The 27,948-nt window shown below is 38.6% G+C and overlaps 1 long non-coding RNA gene across 3 annotated transcripts; it reads right to left on the minus strand.

The window, feature by feature from the left end:
* LOC132619032 (uncharacterized) lies at positions 1 to 27,052 on the minus strand. Of its 3 annotated transcripts, none has more exons than XR_009574475.1 (8): positions 26,923 to 27,052; positions 26,389 to 26,710; positions 26,176 to 26,282; positions 25,958 to 26,094; positions 25,194 to 25,318; positions 24,796 to 24,929; positions 20,671 to 20,839; positions 1 to 344 (listed from the first exon to the last, which is right to left on the minus strand). It is a non-coding gene; the product is annotated as an uncharacterized LOC132619032 (long non-coding RNA). The 3 variants fall into 3 exon arrangements; XR_009574474.1 differs by having other exon boundaries at positions 26,841 to 26,968; XR_009574476.1 differs by lacking the exons at positions 24,796 to 24,929; positions 26,923 to 27,052 and having other exon boundaries at positions 26,389 to 26,528.
* Between the last annotated feature and the right edge of the window lie 896 nt (positions 27,053 to 27,948).

Here is a 27,948-nt window from a genome sequence, read left to right on the forward strand (position 1 = left end):
TGTTATCATAAAAGGAGATGTCAATCTGATACATACAGAAATAAGATACTATAAAATAACTATGGAGTGCTACAGAACATATCTTTCTCGAGACAAATTCTCTATTGACAGTTAAAAGCAGAAAGACATACTTAACAGACAACTTAACACAAATATTTCAAAAACCTGAATAATAAAAAAATTGCAGTTATTGAGTATAGCAAGGATAGACTAAGTAAATTTCAAGACGTACTCGACAATGTAGTCAAGACTTTCAATTTACTCTTCAGGAATGTCCGATTTGATGGAGATAGAGAGGCAGGAAGCATCTTGAAATGCTCATACATGCATAGACCCGCAGCACACTGTAAGCGAAAACACAGTTCGAAGGATTTTTATCAGTGATGCAGAATATTAATACTAAAAGAGAAAATTCATGTTAGGCCACATAAAACATCACAAAAGAATTAAGATGACGAGATGATAAAGAAAAACTCTTGCGAAAGAGTGACCATCTAGGCCCCGTATACTCGCCAAGCTTCATGTAACGACCCATTTGGTCGTTTAGCACTTTTAGGCCTAATATCCCTAAAACACCCTTTTCGTGGTCTAATTTTGGTGTCTAAAGCTTGCGATAACGGGTGATTCGGTTATTTAATTGACGAGTAAATTTTAGAATATATGTATTTAATGTGTGTGAATAGTTTATTCATAAAAATATTATTTGCACACATATAAGGTGTAAGTGGTAAATATGGTATTTGACGGAGTGGATAATTTTTTTTAAAATAAAACAAAATGGTTGAGTAAAAATATTATTTTGGACAATGATTTTAGTTGGGGAGTAATAGGACAAACTCATAATTAATTATTTGAGAAATTGATTAATTAAGAATGTTAGTGGGAAACATGTCAGTGATTAAGAGTGTTAGTGGAAGACAAGTAGTTAGGTGTTAATATCATGGAAGACACGTGTGGTTCAATGGAATAAGAGTCAAATGTGACTAATGCTTCTGTAGATATTGATGATCAGATTGGGCAACAAAGTGGACAAGTGTAGGTCCATGTGGCATCCTAATAAATATAGAAACAAATGACTAATGTTACTTATTCCCATTGTTGGACACGTTTTGGGGAATATTATGCATAGTAAGCATAAAGTGGCCGTATGTGTAATCCTACTACATTAAATGTTGGTGGAGTGGGAAAAATGAATTAATTAAAAGAATCAGTTTCTGGAACATTTGGATAAAGATGTAAAGACATTTAATAAGCAAATAAAGGTGGAGGAAGTGTGGTGGAAATGAGTAAATAATTGGGACTATTGGATGACTTTGGGGACATTCCAACGTGAACAACAATTGCCCAAAGTGATAAAAAGAAGAGGGCTGACAGTCCATTTAGTGGAGGAGCACATAATCATTTTGTGCACTAACTTATCATACCCCACCAAGCATGTTAATTAAAAAAAATCTGATCATAAATCATCACATGCCATAGTGGAACGTGTCTAATGGGTGGGCTGCATTATGATGACTAATGAATCACACTTTCATCTTCCCCAAAGTTGAATTGGAGAGAGAGAGAACCACACGGCCATGGAAGCTTTTTGAAGCTCAAGGCCAGCCCCTTTTCAACACCATTAAATTGTTAATCTTCATCTTGATTTGGAGAAAGAATTATGAATAACCATGGCTGCCAAGCTCACGGCCAGCTCCAATATGGTGAAAGAAAGGGAATTTTAATTCCATAAAAGTGTTCTAAATGTTCCAAGGGGGCAGCAACATTAGGATTTAAATCGAGGAAGAAGATGTGGGCAATTGGTGCAAGTGATTATAGGATCTGCCCTAACTAAAATAAGGTAAGAATCCTCCACTCCAAGATATATTTAAATTCGTCTAGGCCATAGGTAAAATTGTGAGATGAGAACTACCGGATTAATGGCAGGAAATCGTATAACTTGTTGTTGTTGTCATTGATTATGTGTTAAGAGTGAAGGAATCTTGATATTTAAAGTTGTAGTTGTTTATATAAAATTGTTGAGATATGAATTGGATTTTGTGGAATTATGAGGATTGTTATGGTGCTATGTTCTTATGGATTAGATGTACATAAGGTTGTTGGTGTTGTTGTTGTGATTTGGAACTAATTTGGAGTTCGCATGGGGTGAATTATTTAGAGGAGATGCCGCCCGAATTATATGATCCTTAGATAATGGGTGAAATTATTTTTCAATAAAATTTCAAATCTGCCTTTGTGGGCCCAAGACCATTTTTTGGAGTGCGTTTTTTGGATTTCGAATATAGGTATAACAATATGGGCGCTATTAGATTCGTATTCTAACGTAGATTATATATTTGATAGACCTTGTCCGTTCGGAAGCACTTCAGAAGGAAAAAGCTTTGGCGCAGAAATTCGTGACACCTGTTCGGCATTGAGGTAGGTTACGGCTTACTTTATGTCTAGACTCCGGTTAGCAAAACGTATGTAGATAGTAGTGGTTGACGGGAAAAGCATGATAGGTCTTCAGGCATGGTGTGGAGGTAAATTCCATCTAGGTTGGTATTGTCAGTTGTTATGTGGGCTTGTCGCCATTATTGTGATATTGTTATGTGGGCTTGTCACCATGGTTGTGATTTCATGTACTTGATATAATTCCCTCTCTCTTGTTATCTCACTGGTCATATGGAAGAGGAAGGTTATTACTGAGAAATTGAATATTGAATTGCACTTCCTAGTATGAATCTATTGAACCTATGACTGCGGTGATTACTGAGGTTGATTTCATGCGAGGCATGCATCCCATATTCTATGTGCTATTTGATGTAATTATCACCTACTTGTATCCTTCTCACATACTAGCTCACTCACCTTATGAAAGGGAAGGGTAATATTGATTATTGAGCCATGGACAATAATATGACTTGTACTTGTTTATTGCATATTGGTGATATAGTTGAGACTGATATCATGCATGACATGCTTCCATATTACTTTTATGTTGTCCTAATGGTCAGGAGAGTGATTGAGAGACTCCGAGGTCTTTGCCGGAGATTGAGAGTAATTGATAGCCTCTGAGGTTTCTGCCTGAGAGCACGAGTGGTACATGGACTTCGCGGGTCCCCCATGGGTCATGACTATGAGGCATTGCCATAGCATGTGTGTACGAGAATGGAGCGTGAGAGGTGACTACTGCATTGCATAACATTTACATAGCACGACATTGCATTACATAGCACTCCATTTGAATTGCTATTCATGCCATTGCATAGCACATTCTCTGATTGATTTTTGATTTGTGAATTATTGAGTTGTTGTTTGTAAGTATTTACTTTAAAGGCTTGATGGACTCGAGGTTTAGAGATTTCCCCCTAGGCTTATAACCTGAGATATTGAAATCCCTTGTGACTATCGTTACTGCAAGACTTTCATATGTGATAGAGTTGTGACTGTGTTTGATTACTTATCTGCTTACTTGTTAGCTGCTTCTTATTTATATGCGTGAAACTAACCATTGTCGGCCTATGATACCTACGAGCCTTGTGTTGTGCTCATACTACTCTTGCTACACTCCTTGTGGAGTGTAGAGTTATTTTCAGGTAATGTTCGGAGTCTCACGACCGTTTCGAGGCATTAGTCAAAGGCGGTTTGGGTGAGCTATTTGAGATCTTGTAACCCAGAGTCTCTCCTTAGATATCTGTTGTTCTCTATCCTTAAACAGAAGTCGTATCCAGTTGAGTCTGTTATCTACTTCAAATTGTAAACTTCTTAGAAGCTCTTGTATGTGTCTAGACCAGATTTTGGGAATTTCTTATAATAAAAGTATTTATTCCGCATGTGGTATCAAATTAAGGTAGTTACCTGAAGGGTTCGCCCACCAGGGAGGGTTAGTGTGGGTGCCCGCATGATCCATGATTTGGGTCGTGACAAGTTGGTATCAGAGCTTAGGTTACCTGGTCTATAAGTACAAGAGCAATGTCTAGTAGAGTCCTACTTATGGGTGTGTTGCGCGCCACACTTATAATTGGGAGGCTATGGGACATCTAGGAAACTTCAGATTCTTTCATTATTTCGTGCTACTTCATTCAAATTGGTATCTAGTTCATCCCAATTGGTATCTGAACTTCTCTGTTTTACCTTCTCCCGGATGATGGGAGCTCGTCCTTAAATTCTTGCGCGAACGGTTGTTTCCGACATGTTGTGATACATTACGAGCTGTGTTGTTCTAATTTAGATGCGTGACTAAGTTCGGTTTCTAGCTTTGACTTGAGGTTTCAGCTGTGTGGAGTCTTGATTAGGATCGTTATTGTGAGGTTGGTTGAAGAGATGGGAGAGGTGATTCATAGGGTCATAGGACCTCCATATTTATAGTATTGGGTTTTCTCGAAAGGGGCAAGAGTGCATTTATGGCTTAATAAGAGCGATTTGTTCGATGATATGATCGGTTTTGGGAAGCGTATAGCAAAGTAAGAGTTCTTATGGTATTTTGGTAAGAGTGTTATTGTGATGATGTGACAAAGGCGTAAAAAAAAAAATTGACGAGTAAATTTTAGAATATATGTATTTAATGTGTGTGAATAGTTTATTCATAGAAATAATATTTGCACACATATAAGGTGTAAGTGGGTAAATATGGTATTTGACGGAGTGGATAATTGATTATATGTTTAATTTTAACGGGAGATTAATTACCTATAAGTAGCTTATGGTTAATGATTAAGGTGGACATCATGACCCTCTGCGTGGCAGCAACTAGTGAGTAAGTAAATAAAGTGGCTAGGTGTGCAATTGGCTAAATATTGTATTGTAGTGGGATAAATGAATTAATTAAAAGAAGTAATGAGATAAGTCCAAATGATAGTCATCCGTGTGGGACCATAACATAATGCAATATATATGATTATTGCTATGTAATGAATCTGTAGAGGAACACGTATTGGGATAAGCTTTTATGATAAACAATTAATTTGGTAAGTGTTGTGGACCCCACGGTCCACCAACAAGGTCTTTTCTTAGTGACTTTTGCAAAATGAATATGTATGTTGGCAGCAATATGATAAAGTGGACTAGTGACTAAGCACCACTTAGTACGTTTGGTGGCATCATTTGGTGGAACATAATTATGAAAAGGTGATGGAAGGGTGTGCAGCCCACATGTAATCAAAAGGGTAACTTGTATATGTATTTGTGTATCATTTTCTTTGAGAAGGGATTCGGTAAAAGGAAGCAAAAACGTAAATATCACATGACAACATTGGGGGCAGCATATAAAGTCTTAGTGGATGACTCACACTTCTAATACTTCACTAAAAATCTGAATTAAGAGAGAGAGGCATTTCATCTTCAACCACAAAGTTGAACCAGAGAGAGAGAGAGAGAGAGCCACACGGCCATGGCCATGGCAGCAACCCCTTCAGCTCACGGCCAGCCCTCATTTTAACACCCAAAAATTTCTACATCTCACCTTGGATGGAAGAAGGAAGCATGAACAACCATGGCTGCCAAGCTCACGTCCATGGCAACCCTTAACCCACTTCAAGTGTTGCAAGAAAAATTAATTTCCTAAAGTATTCTAGGCACTTAAAGGATAAATAATTCACCCCATGCGAACTCCAAATTAGTTCCAAATCACAACAACACCAACAACCTTATGTACATCTAATCCATAAGAACATAGCACCATAACAATCCTCATAATTCCACAAAATCCAATTCATATCTCAACAATTTTATATAAACAACTACAGCTTTAAATATCAATATTCCTTCACTCTTAACACATAATCAATGACAACAACAACAAGTTATATGATTTCCTGCCATTAATCCGGTAGTTCTCATCTCACAATTTTACCTATGGCTTGGACGAATTTAAATATATCTTGGAGAGGAGGATTCTTACCTTATTTTAGTTAGGGCAGATCCTATAATCACTTGCACCAATTGCCCCACATCTTCTTCCTCGACTTAAATCCTAATGTTGCTGCCCCCTTGGAACATTTAGAACACTTTTATGGAAATAAAATTCCGTTTCTTTCACCATATTGGAGGTGGCCGTGAGCTTGGCAGCCATGGTTATTCATAATTCTTTCTCCAAATCAAGATGAAGATTAACAATTTAATGGTGTTGAAAAAGGGACTGGCCTTGAGCTTCAAAAAGCTGCCATGGCCGTGTGGTTCTCTCTCTCCAATTCAACTTTGGGGAAGATGAAAGTGTGATTCATTAGTCATCATAATGCAGCCCACCCATTAGACACGTCCCACTATGGAATGTGATGATTTATGATCAGATTTTTTTTAATTAACATGCTTGGTGGGGTATGATAAGTTATTGCACAAAATGATTATGTGTCCTCCACTAAATGGACTGTCAGCCCTCTTCTTTTTATCACTTTGGACAATTGTTGTTCACGTTGGAATGTCCCCAAAGTCATCCAATAGTCCCAATTATTTACTCATTTCCACCACACTTTCTCCACCTTTATTTGCTTATTAAATGTCTTTACATCTTTATCCAAATGTTCCAGAAACTGATTCTTTTAATTAATTCATTTTTCCCACTCCACCAACATTTAATGTAGTAGGATTACGCATACGACCACTTTATGCTTACTATGCATAATATTCCCCAAAACGTGTCCAGCAATGGGTATAAGTAACATTAGTCATTTGTTTCTATATTTATTAGGATGCCATAGGGACCTACACTTGTCCACTTTGTTTCCCAATCTGATCATCAATATCTACAGAAGCATTAGTCACATTTGACTCTTATTCCATTGAACCACACGTGTCTTCCATGATATTAACACCTAACTACTTGTCTTCCACTAATACTCTTAATCACTGACATGTTTCCCACTAACATTCTTAATTAATCAATTTCTCAAATAATTATTTATGGGCTTGTCCTATTACTTCCCAACTAAAATCATTGTCCAAAATAATCTTTTTACTCAACCATTTTGTTTTATTTTAAAAAGAATTATCCACTCGTCAAATACCATGTTTACCCACTTACACCTTATATGTGTGCAAATAATATTTCTATGAATAAACTATTCACACACATTAAATACATATATTCTAAAATTTACTCGTCAATTAAATAACCGAATCACCCGTTATCGCAAGCTATAGACACCAAAATTAGACCACGAAAAGGGTGTTTTAGGGATATTAGGCCTAAAAGTGCTAAACGACCAAATGGATCATTGCATCAGATACCAATTAAACAATCGCTCGTCCTCGAGCGACAAGAGAGAATGAACGCTGACGGTAACTAAAGAATCTTTAATAGGACAATGCGGGAAACCTCTACGGAATGCGCCATAAACACTGCTTTCTCTCCTTACTAGCCGGAACTCCCTCTAACTTAGATAAAAGACCTAATTTTCATATTTCCAAATTCAAATTTCCCCCATCCTCGGTTTCCGAATATAAGCACTGCTTTTGTCAAAATGTTCTAATCCTATATACCCAAACCTATGAACGTTATCGATAGGCCCCACAATTTTCCTTAGAACCACACTAACCTTAGACTAAGACATAAACCTTGCCCACTCTGAACTGGGAAAGTATTATGATTCCACGAACCCTTCTTAAATTTTCTTCGTACCACGATTTCTTAGGAACATATGAAAACCAACCCGAAACCACAACTTACTCTTGCCAGGAAAGACTTCTTGCTTTAGCGGAGCAACCTTAAGCGATCCCAACAAACTGATCCACTCATAACTGACCTTGCTAATTCTAAGTCTTCCTTACACCTCCAAATCACAATGCAGGAAGCATACCACTGAATACTCCGCGGAGCCAAGTCCGTAGGACACCATCATATCACCCTATAACCTCTTGCGACCATAGTACCTTAAATCATTACCAAGTACTAACGTAACCCATTAATTAAATCATACTTTAACTCAGCGGAATCCACAAACCCACTTTTCATGGATAAACCCCAATTTCATACTTTAGAAATCCTGGATTAAAGTTTAAACTAAGGAATTGAATCAAGGGGAAATACTTATATTATGGTTTATACCTTACTCCATTGAAGGAACTTGGAGAACGCCTTTGAATTCTCCTAAGTCCAAGCTTTCAATATTATGAGAAACCCCAAAGCAACATTAATAACAAAAATGCCCAGCTGTTACGCCTCGTTTCTCATGCCAACTGATCCCAAAACTCGCTTTTGATGCTTCTAACGGATTCCTTGTGAAATTTCACTCAAGTTAGGCTTTTGAATCACTCAATTTGACCTTATAATGAATGAGATATGGTGGTTTCAGAACAAATCAATTGTACTCGAACTCGTCTATCATGTTGTGCCTCCCTTTAATTAGCCTAATGTCATTCTACACGTGACATCTATTAATAACATTCCTTTTGAATAGTTGAAAACGAGTTTCCTTCTTAGTAATGACTTTTGGTCGCAATACTCCCTTGATTCCTCAGGAATATCCTTTCAAAAGATATAAGTGAATCACTTTCTTGATATGATCCTCCTTGATACACGGACTCGTCTATCCTTCTTCTTGCTCAATAATGGTATTAAGTCTCACATGGTTTGCAAATATTTCCCACTTCCTTTCTTCCATATGACCATGATAATGGTATTAATTCACATCTATAGAGTCTAGATAAATTAACCCGAGATATCCTGTTGTAGGTGTCCCTTGTTGACTCAATAAAAGCTTCAATTTTTTTTTTTTTACATAGATAAAATAACTTAATGTTGTACCTATCATCACTTCTCCAGATACTCACACGTCCACCAAAGTAAGATAAGAGTTTTGTAGTATGTAGTGGACCGTGGGTCCACTTAAAAATAATCCCTATCTTAAAAGACACTTACCCAATTTCATGCTTAGTCATTTTCAACAATTTTGCTGGAATATAAAGTGAAGTAATATAAAAAAGTTAGTACTAAAGGAGTGATAGCTAGTAATCCACGTCCTAGACAGTAGGGTCCACCTCCCCCTTTAATTACTTGAATATCTAATCTGCACTAAAGATGCCACCTCTTAACATATGTATGTCTCTTGTTAATGGGCTGTGGGGTCCACCCATTATTCAATAATTTACTACAATTATCTCAAAAGATATACACCAACAGATGCTCAAATAATATTAGTCATGTGTTCCTTTGTTGGGGGCTGTGCCACCTTGTCCCCCACCGCACTTACTAAATAAATTCCCCACTTTAAGTAGATATGCTAAATCATCTTCTCTTAGTGGATTGTGGGTTTCACCATATGGGATGTCTTTGCAAAATAATCCTTTTAATAACATGCTCCAAACAGCCCATCACTACCACTTAATATTATAATTAGTCACCAAATAATTTACTAGTCCTAATAATGCCGCGAGGACAATGATGTCCACTAATATGTCCAAATACCTCTTTAATTATATCCTTACTTCTACGTGTCATTATGCACTAAGATGTGTATATGACTTATTAAATCCCTTTTACCACTTAGTGCCACCAATTTGCTCAACTAAGGCCGAGTGGCAGCCCACCATTGGTACTTATCCATGTTAATCATAACTGATGCCAAAATTAATTCCTTATCTCAATTCACTTTAATAACAATTATTTTTAATACACTTCATATACTCATTTCCATAATTATGTGACGTAGTACTAGTCCATAGTCTCTTTTGGTACACACAAAACAGTCCCAATCAACACAATAGAGCAACACCTAATAACTAGTTTATGATTTCCGATCGTCGTCCCGCAACTTCCAGTTGGAAACATACTAACGTTGCTTATACTACTATTTCATCTTACAACTTGAGGGGAGAACATCATACCTTAATTAATGAACTTATCAATTACTTGAGCTTGCCAAGAACAATTTTTCCTCCTTTTCACCTTCTATATTTAAGCAAGAACCGAGCACTTCTTAAAATTCCAAAAGAAAATGTTGTTGAATTGAGAAAACAAGGTGAGACACCTTTCTTTTGTTTGCTGGTATGTTTTTTGTTTTTACGCCTTTGTCACATCATCACAATAACACTCTTACCAAAATACCATAAGAACTCTTACTTTGCTATACGCTTCTCAAAACCAATCATATCATTGAACAAATCGCTCTTATTAAGCCATAAATGCACTCTTGCCCCTTTCGAGAAAACCCAATACTATAAATATGGAGGTCCTATGACCCTATGAATCACCTCTCCCATCTCTTATAACGAGCCTAATCAAGACTCCACACAGCTGAAACCTCAAGTCATAGCTAAAAACTGAACTTAGTCACGCATCTAAATTAGGACAACACAACTCGTAATGTACCACAACATGTCGGAAACAACCGTTCGCGCAAGAATTTAAGGACGAGCTCCCATCATTCGGGAGAAGGTAAAACAGAGAAGTTCAGATACCAATTGGCATCAACTAGATACCAATTTGAATGAAGTAGCACGAAATAATGAAAGAATCTAAAGTTTCCTAGATGTCCCATAACCTCCCAATTATAAGTGTGGCGCGCAACACACCCATAAGTAGGACTCTACTAGACATTGCTCTTGTACTTATAGACCGGGTAACCTAAGCTATGATACCAACTTATCACGACCCAATTCGCGAGTCGTGGTGGCACCTACACTATCCCTCCGAGTAGGCGAACCACATTACTAATAACAAGTTAAATAAGCGAAAAATTAAATAAGAATAAGTTATCAAGTCTTAAATACTTATCATAACTAGAGTCCTACTTATGAGTGTGTTGCGCGCCACACTTATAATTGGGAGGTTATGGGACATCTAGGAAACTTCAGATTCTTTCATTATTTCGTGCTACTTCATTCAAATTGGTATCTAGTTGATCCCAATTAGTATCTGAACTTCTCTGTTTTACCTTCTCCCAGATGATGGGAGCTCGTCCTTAAATTCTTGCGCGAACGGTTGTTTCCGACATGTTGTGGTACATTACGAGCTGTGTTGTTCTAATTTAGATGCGTGACTAAGTTTGGTTTCTAGCTATGACTTGAGGTTTCAGCTGTGTGGAGTCTTGATTAGGATCGTTATTGTGAGGTTGGTTGAAGAGATGGGAGAGGTGATTCATAGGGTCATAGGACCTCCATATTTATAGTATTGGGTTTTCTCGAAAGGGGCAAGAGTGTATTTATGGCTTAATAAGAGCGATTTGTTCGATGATATGATCGGTTTTGGGAAGCGTATAGCAAAGTAAGAGTTCTTATGGTATTTTGGTAAGAGTGTTATTGTGATGATGTGACAAAGGCGTAAAAAAAAAAGCGTACCAGCAAACAAAAGAAAGGGGTCTCACCTTGTTTTCTCAATTCAACAACATTTTCTTTTGGAATTTTAAGAAGTGCTCGGTTCTTGCTTAAATATAGAAGGTGAAAAGGAGCAAAAATTGTTCTTGGCAAGCTCAAGTAATTGATAAGTTCATTAATTAAGGTATGATGTTCTCCCCTCAAATTGTAAGATGAAATAGTAGTATAAGCAACGTTAGTATGTTTCCAACTGGAAGTTGCGGAAAGGGGAAATACTTATATTATGGTTTACACCTTACTCCATTGAAGGAACTTGGAGAACGCCTTTGAATTCTCCCAAGTCCCAGCTTTCAATATTATGAGGAACCCAAAAGCAACATTAATAACAAAAATGTCCAGCTGTTCCGCCTCGTTTCTCGTGCCAACTGATCCCAAAACTCGCTTTTGATGCTTCCAACAGATTCCTTGTGAAATTTCACTCAAGTTAGGCTTTTGAATCACTCAATTTGACCTTATAATGAATGAGATATGGTGGTTTCAGGTTTTGGAAAGAATGCAAATTTTTAACATGAATTTCAGTAGCAATTTCGCAACTTTTAAGCAAAATTACACCAGAAAAACCAGCAGTGAATTCCTTTAGTTTAAACTTTAATCCTGGATTTCTAAAGTAGGAAATTGGGGTTTATCCATGAAAAGTGGGTTTGTGGATTCCGTTGAGTTAAAGTATGATTTAATTAATGGGTTACGTTAGTACTTGGTAATGATTCAAGGTACCATGGTCGCAAGAGGTTATAGGGTGATCTGATGGTGTCCCACGGACTTGGCTCCGCGGAGTATTCAGTGGTATGCTTCCTGCATTGTGATTTGGAGGTGTAAGTAAGACTTAGAATTAGCAAGGTCAGTTATGAGTGGATCAGTTTGTTGGGATCGCTTAAGGTTGCTCCGCTAAAGCAAGAAGTCTTTCCTGCTTAACACATAATCAATGACATTAATAACAACAACCATCCATGTACAAGAAATTACTTTAATATCGTTTCAATAGCAAGCCCAAAACAGTTCATCAAAACTACAACATCAAAATACAATCTTCGACCTTTATTCCCCAAAATCACAAACACATGAAAACGAGTATATTATTACCATAGACAACAGTACCCATACATGTCTATAACCACATTTCCAGCCCTTCAACATAAATAAATTATCTTCAAATACAATACCATAATAATGACAACACTAATCAAACTCAACCGAATTAAAACAACTCCAATTCAGCTCACTTATAATGCCACTTTAATCAAACAATTTTCTTACTTCCAATTTCACGTAATACAAACTAATCGCTCCATTACAACATCATTAACCCCAATTTCATGACAAAAAAAAAACGAAATCTTACCTCAAATTTAATTTGGACAGCCCTACAATAACTTGCACCATTTGCACCACTTCATCTTCTTCAACTTAAACTCTAACCTTGCTGCTCCTTAGGAAATTATTTTTTCTTGCAACACTTGAAGTGGGTTAAGGGTTGCCATGGACGTGAGCTTGACAGCCATGGTTGTTCATGCTTCCTTCTTCCATCCAAGGTGAGATTTAGAAATTTTTGGGTGTTAAAATGAGGGCTGGCCGTGAGCTCAAGGGGCTGCTGCCATGGCCATGGCCGTGTCTCTCTCTCTCTCTCTCTCTCTCTCTTTGGTTCAACTTTGTGGTTGAAGATGAAATGCCTCTCTCTTTTAATTCAGATTTTTAGTGAAGTATTGGAAGTGTGAGTCGTCCACTAAGACTTTATATGCTACCCCCAATGTTGTCATGTGCTATTTACGTTTTTGTTTCCTTTTACCAAATCCCTTCTCAAAGAAAATGATACACAAATACATATACAAGTTACCCTTTTGATTACATGTGGGCTGCACACCCTTCCATCACCTTTCCATAATTATGTTCCACCAAATGATGCCACCAAACGTACTAAGTGGTGCTTAGTCACTAGTCCACTTTATCATATTGCTTCCAACATACATATTCATTTTGCAAAAATCACTAAGAAAAGACCTTGTTGGTGGACCGTGGGGTCCACAACACTTACCAAATTAATTGCTTATCATAAAAGCTTATCCCAATACGTGTTCCTCTACAGATTCATTACATAGCAATAATCATATATATTGCTTTATGTTAAGGTCCCACGCGGATGACTATCATTTGGACTTATCTCATTACTTCTTTTAATTAATTCATTTATCCCACTACAATACAATATTTAGCCAATTGCACACCTAGCCACTTTATTTACTTACTCACTAGTTGCTGCCACGCAGAGGGTCATGATGTCCACCTTAATCATTAACCATAAGCTACTTATAGGTAATTAATCTCCCGTTAAAATTAAACATATAACCAATTATCCACTCCGTCAAATACCATATTTACCCACTTACACCTTATATGTGTGCAAACATTATTTCTATGAATAAACTATTCACACACATTAAATACATATATTCTAAAATTTACTTGTCAATTAAATAACCGAATCACCCGTTATCGCAAGCTATAGACACCAAAATTAGACCACGAAAAGGGTGTTTTAGGGATATTAGGCCTAAAAGTGCTAAACGACCAAATGGGTCGTTACATCATATACCAATTACACAATCGCTCGTCCTCGAGTGACAAGAGAGAATGAATGCTGACGGTAACTAAAGAATCTTTAATAGGACAATGCGGGAAGCCTCTACGGAATACGCCATAAACACTGCTCTCCCTCCTTACTAGCCGGAACTCCCTCTAACTTAGATAAAAGACCTAATTTTCATATTTCCAAATTCAAATTTTCCCCCATCCTCGGTTTCCGAATATAAGCACTGCTTTTGTCAAAATGTTCTAATCCTATATAACCAAACCTATGAACGTTATCGATAGGCCCCACAATTTTCCTTAGAACCACACCAACCTTAGACTAAGACACAAATCTTGCCCACTCTGAACTGGTAAAGTATTCTGATTACACTAACCCTTCTTTCACCCTTCTTAAATTTTCTTCGTACCACGATTTCTTAGGAACACATGAAGACCAACCCGAAACCACAACTTACTCTTGCCATGAAAGACTCTTTCCTTTAGCGGAGCAACCTTAAGCGATCCCAACAAACTGATCCACTCATAACTGACCTTGCTAATTCTAAGTCTTACTTACACCTCCAAATCACAATGCAGGAAGCATACCACTGAATACTCCGCGGAGCCAAGTCCGTGGGACACCATTAGATCACCCTATAACCTCTTGCGACCATGGTACCTTGAATCATTACCAAGTACTAAGAGTGAAGGCTTACTAAGAGCAAAAATTGTTCTTGGCAAGCTCAAGTAATTGATAAGTTCATTAATTAAGGTATGATGTTCTCCCCTCAAGTTGTAAGATGAAATAGTTGTATAAGCAACGTTAGTATGTTTCCAACTGGAAGTTGCGGGACGACGATCGGAAATCATAAACTAGTTATTAGGTGTTGCTATATTGTGTTGATTAGGACTGTTTTGTGTGTACCAAAAGGGACTATGGACTAGTACTACGTCACATAATTATGGAAATGAGTATATGAAGTGTATTAAAAATAATTGTTATTAAAGTGAATTGAGATAAGGAATTAATTTTGGCATCAGTTATGATTAACGTGGATAAGTACCAATAGTGGGCTGCCAATCGGCCTTAGTTGAGCAAATTGGTGGCACTAAGTGGTAAAAGGGATTTAATAAGTCATATACACATCTTAGTGCATAATGACACGTAGAAGTAAGGATATAATTAAAGAGGTATTTGGACATATTAGTGGATATCATTGTCCCCGTGGCATTATTAGGACTAGTATATTATTTGGTGACTAATTATAATATTAAGTGGTAGTGATGGGCTGTTTGGAGCATGTTATTAAAAGGATTATTTTGCAAAGACATCCCATATGGTGAAACCCACAATCCACTAAGAGAAGATGATTTACATATCTACTTAAAGTGGGGAATTTATTTAGTAAGTGCGGTGGGGGACAAGGTGGCACAGCCCCCAACAAAGGAACACATGACTAATATTATTTGAGAATCTGTTGGTGTATATCTTTTGAGATAATTGTAGTAAATTATTGAATAATGGGTGGACCCCACAGCCCATTAACAAGAAACATACATATGTTAAGAGGTGGCATCTTTAGTGCAGATTAGATATTTAAGTAATTAAAGGGGGAGGTGGACCCTACTGTCTAGGACGTGGATTACTAGCTATCACTCCTTTAGTACTAACTTTTTTATATTACTTTACTTTATATTCCAACAAAATTGTTGAAAATGACTAAGCATGAAATTGGGTAAGTGTCTTTTAAGATAGGGATTATTTTTAAGTGGACTCACGGTCCACTACATACTACAAAACTCTTATCTTACTTTGGTGGACGTGTGAGTATTTGGAGAAGTGATGATAGGTACAACATTAAGTTATTTTATCTATGCAAAAAAAAAAATTTGAAGCTTTTATTGAGTCGACAAGAGACACCTACAACAGGATATATCGGGTTAAATTTATCTAGACTCTATAGATGTGAATTAATACCATTATCATGGTCATATGGAAGAAAGGAAGTGAGAAAGATTTGCAAACCATGTGAGACTTAATACAATTATTGAGCAAGAAGAAGGATAGACGAGTCCGTGTATCAAGGAGGATCATATCAAGAAAGTGATTCACTTATATCTTTTGAAAGGATATTCATGAGGAATCAAGGGAGTATTGCGACCAAAAGTCATTACTAAGAAGGAAACTCGTTTTCAACTATTCAAAAGGAATGTTATTAATAGATGTCAAGTGGAGAATGGCATTAGGCTAAGTAAAGGGAGGCACAACATGATAGACGAGTTTGAGTACAATTGATTTGTTCTGAAACCACCATATCTCATTCATTATAAGGTCAAATTGAGTGATTCAAAAGCCTAACTTGAGTGAAATTTCACAAGGAATCCGTTGGAAGCATCAAAAGCGAGTTTTGGGATCAGTTGGCATGAGAAACGAGGCGTAACAGCTGGGCATTTTTGTTATTAATGTTGCTTTGGGGTTTCTCATAATATTGAAAGCTTGGACTTAGGATAATTCAAAGGCGTTCTCCAAGTACCTTCAATGGAGTAAGGTCTAAACCATAATATAAGTATTACCCCTTGATTCAATTCCTTAGTTTAAACTTTAATCCAGGATTTCTAAAGTAGGAAATTGGGGTTTATCCATGAAAAGTGGGTTTGTGGATTCCGTTGAGTTAAAGTATGATTTAATTAATGGGTTACGTTAGTACTTGGTAATGATTTAAGGTACTATAGTCGCAAGAGGTTATAGAGTGATCTGATGGTGTCCTACGGACTTGGCTCCGCGGAGTATTCAGTGGTATGCTTCCTGCATTATGATTTGGAGGTGTAAGTAAGACTTAGAATTAGCAAGGTCAGTTATGAGTGGATCAGTTTGTTGGGATCGCTTAAGGTTACTCTGCTAAAGCAAAGAGTCTTTCCTGGCAAGAGTAAGTTGTGGTTTCGGGTTGGTCTTCATGTGTTCCTAAGAAATCGTGGTACGAAGAAAATTTAAGAAGGGTGAAAGAAGGGTTAGTGGAATCAGAATACTTTACCAGTTCAGAGTGGGCAAGGTTTGTGTCTTAGTCTAAGGTTAGTGTGGTTCTAAGGAAAATTGTGGGGCCTATCGATAACGCTCATAGGTTTGGTGATATAGGATTAGAACATTTTGACAAAAGCAGTGCTTATATTCGGAAACCGAGGATGGGGGGGAATTTGAATTTGGAAATATGAAAATTAGGTCTTTTATCTAAGTTAGAGGGAGTTCCGGCTAGTAAGAGAAAAGAGCAGTGTTTATGGCGCATTCCGTAGAGGTTTCCCGCATTGTCCGATTAAAGATTCTTTAGTTACCGTCAGCGTTCATTCTCTCTTGTCGCTCGAGGACGAGCGATTGTTTAATTGGTATCTGATGCAACGACTCATTTGGTCGTTTAGCACTTTTAGGCCTGATATCCCTAAAACACCCTTTTCGTGGTCTAATTTTGGTGTCTATAGCTTGCGATAACGGGTGATTCGGTTATTTAATTGACGAGTAAATTTTAGAATATATGTATTTAATGTGTGTGAATAGTTTATTCATAGAAATATTATTTGCACACATATAAGGTGTAAGTGTGTAAATATGGTATTTGACGGAGTGGATAGTTTTTTTTAAAATAAAACAAAATGGTTGAGTAAAAAGATTATTTTGGACAATGATTTTAGTTGGGGAGTAATAGGACAAGCCCATAATTAATTATTTGAGAAATTGATTAATTAAGAATGTTAGTGGGAAACATGTCAGTGATTAAGAGTGTTAGTGGAAGACAAGTAGTTAGGTGTTAATATCATGGAAGACACGTGTGGTTCAATGGAATAAGAGTCAAATGTGACTAATGCTTCTGTAGATATTGATGATCAGATTGGGAAACAAAGTGGACAAGTGTAGGTCCCTGTGACATCCTAATAAATATAGAAACAAATGGCTAATGTTACTTATACCCATTGCTGGACACGTTTTGGGGAATATTATGCATAGTAAGCATAAAGTGGCCGTATGTGTAATCCTACTACATTAAATGTTGGTGGAGTGGGGAAAATGAATTAATTAAAAGAAACAGTTTCTGGAACATTTGGATAAAGATGTAAAGACATTTAATAAGCAAATAAAGGTGGAGGAAGTGTGGTGGAAATGAGTAAATAATTGGGACTATTGGATGACTTTGGGGACATTCCAACGTGAACAACAATTGTCCAAAGTGATAAAAAGAAGAGGGTTGGCAGTCCATTTAGTAGAGGAGCACATAATCCTTTTGTGCACTAACTTATCATACCCCACCAAGCATGTTAATTAAAAAAAATCTGATCATAAATCATCACATGCCATAATGGGACGTGTCTAATGGGTGGGCTGCATTATGATGACTAATGAATCACACTTTCATCTTCCCCAAAGTTGAATTGGAGAGAGAGAACCACACGGCCATGGCAGCTTTTTGAAGCTCAAGGCCAGTCCCTTTTTCAACACCATTAAATTGTTAATCTTCATCTTGATTTGGAGAAAGAATTATGAATAACCATGGCTGCCAAGCTCACGGCCACCTCCAATATGGTGAAAGAAAGGGAATTTTATTTCCATAAAAGTGTTCTAAATGTTCCAAGGGGGCAGCAACATTAGGATTTAAGTCGAGGAAGAAGATGTGGGGCAATTGGTGCAAGTGATTATAGGATCTGCCCTAACTAAAATAAGGTAAGAATCCTCCTCTCCAAGATATATTTAAATTCGTCCAAGCCATAGGTAAAATTGTGAGATGAGAACTACCGGATTAATGGCAGGAAATCATATAACTTGTTGTTGTTGTCATTGATTATGTGTTAAGAGTGAAGGAATCTTGATATTTAAAGTTGTAGTTGTTTATATAAAATTGTTGAGATATGAATTGGATTTTGTGGAATTATGAGGATTGTTATGGTGCTATGTTCTTATGGATTAGATGTACATAAGGTTGTTGGTGTTGTTGTGATTTGGAACTAATTTGGAGTTCGCATGGGGTGAATTATTTAGAGGAGATGCCGCCCGAATTATATGATCCTTAGATAATGGGTGAAATTATTTTTCAATAAAATTCCAAATCTGCCTTTGTGGGCCCAAGGCCACTTTTTGGAGTGCGTTTTTGGATTTCGAATATAGGTATAGCAATATGGGCGCTATTAGATTCATATTCTAATGTAGATTATATATTTGATAGACCTTGTCTGTTCAGAAGCACTTCAGAAGGAAAAAGCTTTGGCGTAGAAGTTCGTGACACCTGTTCGGCATTGAGGTAGGTTACGGCTTACTTTATGTCTAGACTCCGATTAGCAAAACGTATGTAGATAGTAGTGGTTGACGAGAAAAGCATGATAGGTCTTCAGGCATGGTGTGGAGGTAAATTCCATCTAGGTTGGTATTGTCAGTTGTTATGTGGGCTTGTCGCCATTATTGTGATATTGTTATGTGGGCTTGTCACCATGGTTGTGATTTCATGTACTTGATATAATTCCCTCTCTATTGTTATGTCACTGGTCATATGGAAGAGGAAGGTTATTACTGAGAAATTGAATATTGAATTGCACTTCCTAGTATGAATCTATTGAACCTATGACTGCGATGATTACTGAGATTGATTTCATGCGAGGCATGCATCCCATATTCTATGTGCTATTTGATGTAATTATCACCTACTTGTATCCTTATCACATACTAGCTCACTCACCTTATGAAAGGGAAGGGTAATATTGATTATTGAGCCATGGACAATAATATGACTTGTACTTGTTTATTGCATATTGGTGATATAGTTGAGACTGATATCATGCATGACATGCTTCCATATTACTTTTATGTTGTCCTAATGGTCAGGAGAGTGATTGAGAGACTCCGAGGTCTTTGCCGGAGATTGAGAGTGACAGAGAGACTCCGAGGTCTTTGCCGGAGATTGAGAGTGACAGAGAGACTCCGAGGTCTTTGCCGGAGATTGAATAGTGATTGAGAGACTCCGAGGTCTTTGCCGGAGATTGAGAGTAATTGATAGCCTCCGAGGTTTCTGCCTGCAAGCACGAGTGGTACATGGACTTCGCGGGTCCCCCATGGGTCATGACTCTGAGGCATTGCCATAGCATGTGTGTACGAGAATGGAGCGTGAGAGGTGACTACTGCATTGCATAACATTTACATAGCACGACATTGCATTGCATAGCACTCCATTTGAATTGCTATTCATGCCATTGCATGGCACATTCTCTGATTGATTTTTGATTTGTGAATTATTGAGTTGTTGTTTGTAAGTATTTACTTTAGAGGCTTGATGGACTCGAGGTTTAGAGATTTCCCCCTAGGCTTATAAACTGATATATTGAAATCCCTTGTGACTATCGTTACTGCAAGACTTTTATATGTGATAGAGTTGTGAGTGTGTTTGATTACTTATCTGCTTACTTGTTAGTTGCTTCTTGTGTATATGCGTGAAACTAACCATTGTCGGCCTATGATACCTACGAGCCTTGTGTTGTGCTCATACTACTCTTGCTACACTCCTTGTAGAGTGTAGAGTTATTTTCAGGTAATGTTCGGAGTCTCACGACCGTTTCGAGGCATTCGTCAAAGGCGGTTTGGGTGAGCTATTTGAGATCTTGCAACCTAGAGTCTCTCCTTAGATTTCTGTTGTTCTCTATCCTTAAACAGAAGTCGTATCCAGTTGAGTCTGTTATCTACTTCAAATTGTAAACTTCTTAGAAGCTCTTGTATGAGTCTAGACCAGATTTTGGGAATTTCTTATAATAAAAGTATTTATTCCGCATGTCGTATCAAATTAAGGTAGTTACCTGAAGGGTTCGCCCACCAGGGAGGGTTAGTGTGGACGCCCGCATGATCCATGATTTGGGTCGTGACACTTCATGTCTCTTCATTTCATTTTTTTTGTTTCTCAAGCTGCATTTCAGGCTCCAACAACCGCAAAGAAGCTTCAAGATTGGGCAGCACAAGTAGGGGAACCTGCACAAAATTTATAAATATCACAGATTACTATAACAAACAATAATTGCGCCTTAGTCCCAAACAATTGTGGTCAGCTATATATGAATCCGCATTGCCCATTTTCCCTCTCAAACGTTACAGATATCTAATGTCTTTATCTTAAAATTTAGAAGTAATAAGAAGATGAAAATTTAGCTGTATTTTTCTCTCTCCTCTCTCTAACTTTCTCGCTCCTCTCTCTCCTCTTCCCTTCACCATTCAGATCTGAGATTTAGATCAGATTAGATCTGATATCTGATATTTCAGATCCTTTTCCGGCCACTATCACATTCAGGTAATACCGGCGACCAGGTAACGCCGGCGACTTTTCCGGCTACATTTACTTTGCTTTCGCTTTTTCCTTTTTCTTCTCCTCTTCTTCTTCTCTTCTACTTTTTTTCCCTTTTAATTTGCCTGAACAGTATTCCGACGTGAACAGTATTTTCCGGCGGCGATCAGGTTCATTTCGACTGGAGTTGGTACCTCCGGTTCTCATATCTATGCTTTGTTCATACATTTGTAGCTACATTTGCTGACTTTAGACCTTTGACTAATTTATTAGTTCAAACGCGTTTTCGTGGCTTTGGATATTGATGGTAGACTAGGGTCATGTTCTCGTTCAGGGACGGGCACGAGGGTTAGGAGGAGTAAGTGGGTTAAAGGAGCATCTAGACTGAGAGTAGGTTCTTGGAACATTGGGACGTTAACGGGAAAGTCCATAGAGCTAGTTAAGACCCTTAAGAGGAGGATGATTAATATAGCTTGTGTCCAAGAGACCAAATGGGTAGGACCTAAAGCTAAGGAGGTAGACGGGTATAAGCTTTGGTTCTCTGGTAGATCAAAGTATAGGAATGGGGTAGGCATTTTAGTAGATAGTGATTTAAGGGATCAGGTGGTGGAGGTTAGGAGAGTCAACGATAGGATGATGTCGATTAAGGTGATCGTTGAAGGGACCACTTTGAACATTATTAGTGCTTATGCGCCGCAAGCGGGATTACGCGAGGAGGAGAAGAGGCGCTTTTGGGAGGATTTGGACGAGTTAGTGGGAGGCATACCGCCTACTGAGAAACTTTTCGTGGGAGGGGATTTCAATGGGCACATCGGGTCTATTTCGGGAGGTTATGATGATGTGCATGGAGGCTTTGGCTTCGGGGACAGAAATGGAGGAGGAGTTTCACTTTTGGATTTCGCAAGAGCTTTTGGGTTGGTGATAGCCAATTCGAGTTTTCCAAAGAAGGAAGAGCACTTGGTAACCTTCCGTAGTTCGGCGGCTAAGACTCAGATAGATTTTTTACTTCTTAGGAAGGATGATAAAGGTTTGTGCAAAGATTGTAAGGTCATTCCGAGGGACAACCTTACAACCCGACATAAGCTCTTGGTGATGGATTTAGGGATCAAGATGACGAGGAAGAAGAGGGTCGGGGATGATCGACCTAGGATCAGATGGGGGAATTTGACCACGGCTAGTGCCCTGGAGATGGAAGAGAAATTGAAGGATATGGGGGCCTGGGATAGTAGTGGGGATGCGACCAGTATGTGGGATAGGACGGCTAGTTGTATTAGGGTTGTAGCAAGGGAAGTGTTGGGAGTCTCGACAGGTAGTCGTGGTCGGCATCGAGGGGACTGGTGGTGGAATGGAGAAGTGCAAGGGAAGGTGGAAGCAAAGAAGATGGCGTATGCGAAGCTGATAGAAAGCAAGGATGAGGTCGAGATGTGGACGAATAGGGAACTTTATAAGATAGCGAGGAAGGAGGCGAAGTCGGCGGTTTCGACGGCAAAAACGGCAGCTTTTGAACGCCTCTATGCTGAACTAGAACAGAAAGGTGGGGATAGGAAATTGTTCAGGCTAGCCAGGGTGCGGGAGAGAAGGGCGCGCGATGTGGATCAAGTGAAGTGCATTAAAGATGAGCATGGAAAAGTATTGGTAGAGGAGACTCTCATTAAACAGAGATGGCAGTTATATTTTCACAAACTCTTGAATGAAGAAGGGGAGAGAGACATCGTGTTGGGAGATTTGGAGCATACAGGGAGGCGTCACGATTTTGGGTATTGCAGGAGTATTAAGGTCGAGGAGGTTAAGGGTGCTGTCCGTAGGATGCGCAGGGGAAGAGCGACCGGACCTGACGAGATCCCTGGGGAATTTTGGAAGAGCGCGAGCTCGGCAGGTTTGGAGTGGCTGACTAGGTTGTTTAATGTCATCTTTAAGACGGCAACGATGCCCGAAGAATGGAGGTCGAGCGTAATGATCCCTCTATACAAAAACAAGGGGGATGTCCAGAGTTGCGAAAACTATAGAGGTATCAAGCTACTAGGCCATACTATGAAAGTGTGGGAAAGAGTGGTGGAGATGAGGGTGAGGAGAGGCGTGTCTATTTCAGAGAACCAGTTCTGATTTATGCCGGGACGCTCAACTACAGAAGTCATTCATCTTGTGAGGAGACTGGTGGAGCAGTATAGGGAAAGGAAGAGGGACTTGCATATGGTATTCATCGACCTAGAAAAGGCTTACGATAAAGTTCCAAGAGAAATCCTATGGAGATGTTTGGAGGCTAAAGGTGTACCTGTAGCATACATTAGGGTGATCAAGGACATGTATGAGGAAGCTAAAACTAGAGTAAGGACAGTAGGAGGGGACTCAGAGCACTTTCCAGTTGTGATGGGGTTGCATCAAGGATCAACTCTTAGTCCGTTTTTATTTGCCTTGGTGATGGATAGATTGACGCGACAAATTCAAGGTGAGGTGCCATGGTGTATGCTTTTCGCGGACGACATAGTCCTGATCGATGAGACTCGTAGCGGAGTTAACGCTAAGCTGGAGGATTGGAGACATACCTTGGAGTCTAAAGGATTTAAGCTGAGTAGGACCAAGACAGAGTACTTAGAGTGTAAGTTCAGTGAGACACCCCAGGAGGTTGGCGTGGAAGTTAGGCTTGGTGCTCAGGCCATCCAAAAGAAAAGTAGTTTCAAATACCTTGGGTCTATCATGCAAGGCAGCGGGGAGATTGACGATGATGTCACACATCGTAGTGGGGTAGGGTGGATGAAATAGAGGCTAGCTTCAGGAGTGCTATGTGACAAGAAGGTGCCACCACAACTGAAGGGCAAGTTCTACAGAGTGGTGGTTAGACCGGCTATGTTGTATGGGGCGGAGTGTTGGCCAGTTAAGATCTCTCACGTTCAAAAGATGAAAGTTTCCGAGATGAGAATGTTGAGATGGATGTGTGGGCACACTAGGAGCGACAGGATTAGAAATGAGGCTATTCGGGATAAGGTGGGAGTGGCCTCGGTGGAAGACAAGATGCGGGAAATGCGACTGAGATGGTTTGGGCATGTGAAGAGGAGAGACATAGATGCCCCAGTGCGGAGGTGTAAGAGGTTAGCCATGGATGGTTTCAGAAGAGGTAGGGGTAGGCCAAAGAAATATTGGGGAGAGGTGATTAGACAGGACATGACGCAGTTACAGCTTACCGAGGACATGACCTTAGATAGGAAGGTGTGGAGGACCCACATTAGGGTAGAAGGCTAGTATATAAGTCTCGTTATCTTTCCTTATTAGTAGGCGCATTAGCGCATTATAATTTCTTGTGCTTTGATTTATGTTATTATTTGCTACTTCTGTACTTTAATTACTCTATTTTATCTGTGCCGCTTTCGTGATTTGCATTTCCATATCGCTTTGAATTCCTTGATTATCCTGTTTTACTGTGTCGCTTGCATTATTTCATTGCAATATCGTTTTAAATCTTTTAACCTTATCTGACCCCCTTTTTATGCTTCTATTGAGCCGAGGGTCTCTCGGAAACAGCCATCCTACCTTGGTAGGAGTAAGGTCTGCGTACATTATACCCTCCCCAGACCCCAAGATGTGGGATTTCACTGGGCTGTTGTTGTTGTTGTAAGAAGATGAAAGAAAATCCGGGACATCAAGGAGATACCACACCAGGTCCAGGAGCTGCTAAGCCCTTGGATAGCTCCATAATGCTGAGGCAGTGCCTTAGCTGAATCAAGATAAGCATGCAGCAAAGTTTTCGTGACACGTGGCTGGAGACTGTGATACAGATGGCCATATCTGCGCACTTTAACATGTGAATGACACAGTCCCAATTGATTATGGACACTTAATTGATATCATGGAAGTGAAAGTCAACAATTGCCAAACACTGTCGTTCAAGCAGATTAAGAAATGCTTTACATGCATCAACAATTATACAGATATATAACCACCCCCTTCGCAAGGGACCCAATAAAAGTAGTAGGCAGCAGAGGAGATACGTGCTCTCTTATCCTTAAATGAAACAAAACCAAGAGAATGACTGAATAAGGAGATCCCTACCGCCTGCATATTAAACCAACCAACTTTGTTGTGAAGTCCCTCAGTTCCTACAGGTGGTCAGAGATTTTATTTCCCAACCTTCTCGCAACAAGGCATGTCATTACAGATGGCATTGATTGATGCAACTGGAAAGGTAAACAAGAAAATCATCAGATGCAACTATACGAACATCATGCTGACCCATAGCCAAAGTTGCAGAATAAACGCAAACCAACTTTCCGATTATGCATAAGACGCTAATTTAATGAACAAAGTAATTTAAGTACTTATTCAGAAAAAAGAAAAATTTAATATTGTTCATGAAAGCTAACTCCATCTCTTTTCTCAACAGACATATGCTTAGTTATCCAACATCATTCTCTAGATACATATTAAGGTTTGAGAAATCCAATTATAAAAATGACATCCAGCATTATAGAATTAGTTTTTAGTAATGTTTTATTTGGTATCCACTTAGAAAAATAAATATCATTAAATAATTCCGAATATGGTCATCAAGGATAACCAACTTTATAAGGACAGAGGTTATAAAATTTTATCCGCATCCCCTTAAAAGATAAAAGGATAAATAAACTGAAGTAAATGGCAATGAGATAACGTAAATGAGAATTCTGAAGAAGGCTCCAGACCAGCCTCATCAAAGCAAAGAGGAGACCAAAATTATTCAAATTCCGTGCGACCTAACGTAAAACAGAAGATCACTGGATCATTTATCCCTCACTTACAAATGTTACATTGCTGAACTTGAATTGGCTTAGACTTACCTCATCAGCAACAAAATATGTGAAGTAAGGATCTATAGGATGAAGCCCAAGATCTGTTGCAAAGCTTGCTAGAGCTTCTTTAAAGAGAGGGGAGTTGATTTGTGCACAGTAAGCTCTGTAATCCTGTCATAATAAAGCTGCAAAACAACCAAAGAAGCATAAGGATAGAATCATATAGGATGGACAAAGAGGACGCAACCATATTGGTACATATGTACCTGATGCTCACGGGATAAGACATGCTTAACAGGTATTGTAAGATCAGCAGGAACTCCATCCTCCTTATACTGGGTCTTTCGGTTATCAGCAGGCAGCTGAGCAAGTGCTGCCATGAAATTAATTTGTCAGTCACAAGCATAAAAATATTTTCTTGACAAGTAAAAGGAAGTTTCAAGAAGAAAATATCATCATCTGTTACAAGTTTTACTTACTTATTTTTCACCAATATCCTCTTCCATGTCTTTGCAGCAACAGGGCAGAGAAAACAAATTTCAAACCAGGACAACTAAGGGAATGAGAATCAATATCATATTGATAAGACAGCGCATAGCAAACAATAGATAATCGAGCAACCATCATCTCTGTATGTACGTTAGCATGTCTACACAAGCTAATTGCTGCAAAAGTTATTGTAAAAGATGAACCTTCAAGTGGAGGGTTTTCAGGAATAGCAGGTTGTATCCCTTCTATAGCTAACCAGTGAGCAAAAAGAGCACTATCTAATGGTGCTTTCGGCAGAGGCGCTTCGATCACCTAAAACACAGAAAGAGAAACTTACTGTGAGCATGACTTAAAGTAATCCAAAGAGTAAAGTTGGGCGAATGAGGTGAGACATCGTTGGATGGGGTTTAATTTTTGGGAAAAAGGTCAAAAATTACCCCACCTTCATAAATTAGCTATTTTTATCCCAAGTTGAGGCCAAATCTAGCCCTCGCATTACAAGTTGGAGCCAAATATACCCCTACCTTTAGCAAAGTATTCAAAAACCCATTGTATATGGTAAAAATCGCTATGATGAAATTGAGTCAGTCCGGCAAAAGGTCGGGATAAATTGGGAACATGGATGTCGAGTTGGGACACCAATCCGGGTTCGATGATAAGGAGTCAGCAAGGTCCGAGATGAGGTCAGTCTGGGAGCCGAGATGACGCCAGTTAGCCTCAACACGAGAAATCTGTGACAGACCGGATTTCTCGCCACCAGATCCGCCGTCCGTTATGCTACAGCCGAGGAAATGGCAGTTAGCGTCAACACGAGAAATCCGCGATGGGCCGAATTTCTCGCCGCGAATCCCGCCGTCAGGTACGTTCGGACCATTGGTGCCGCCAGCTACAATAAATACATTTTCACCTTTTTACCTTATTTAGGGGAACATTAGGGTTTTGCCTTGTAATATAAATAGGGGTAAAGCCTCATTAGTGAGAGGATTCTAAAGCCTCATTAGTGAGAGGATTCTACTTTTTTGGCACACAAACTCTGTAACACTCATTGTTCAAAGTTATAAGCTATACACTTGTTCAGTCCGGTCAAAAGGCAAGAGAGCTTGGCACCAGACCAATTTTCCAGTGGGATTATTCACAATACATGCTATCATTCTCTTTGTTTGTTATAATCGATTGGTTGTTATTTCTTGTTTCATTACGTTAACAACTAATTCAACCACATATCCTTTAAACCGCGTACAAATTTAATTGTTACCTTTTTAGGGGTGAACACCCATCATTTCTAACATATTCTTACATAAGCAAGCCTAGTCATTAGAGTTGGATGACATGGACGCCACATGACATTTAACTTATTATGTGTGGTGCCTACGCGGCAATTTATTTAAAAACTATTTGGAAATTATTTTTTCTAAAAACAAATCTCGAAAAAATTACTTTTATTAAAAATATGATTTTTTTATTTTATTTTATAAAACTTGTCTTTTAAAAAATATTTTGAAAATTTGGATTTTTTTATTAAAAAATCTGGATTTTTTTTTAAATCATTT

The sequence above is a fragment of the Lycium barbarum genome, chromosome 11 (assembly GCF_019175385.1).
Source record: "Lycium barbarum isolate Lr01 chromosome 11, ASM1917538v2, whole genome shotgun sequence".
NCBI classification, from domain to species: domain Eukaryota; kingdom Viridiplantae; phylum Streptophyta; class Magnoliopsida; order Solanales; family Solanaceae; genus Lycium; species Lycium barbarum.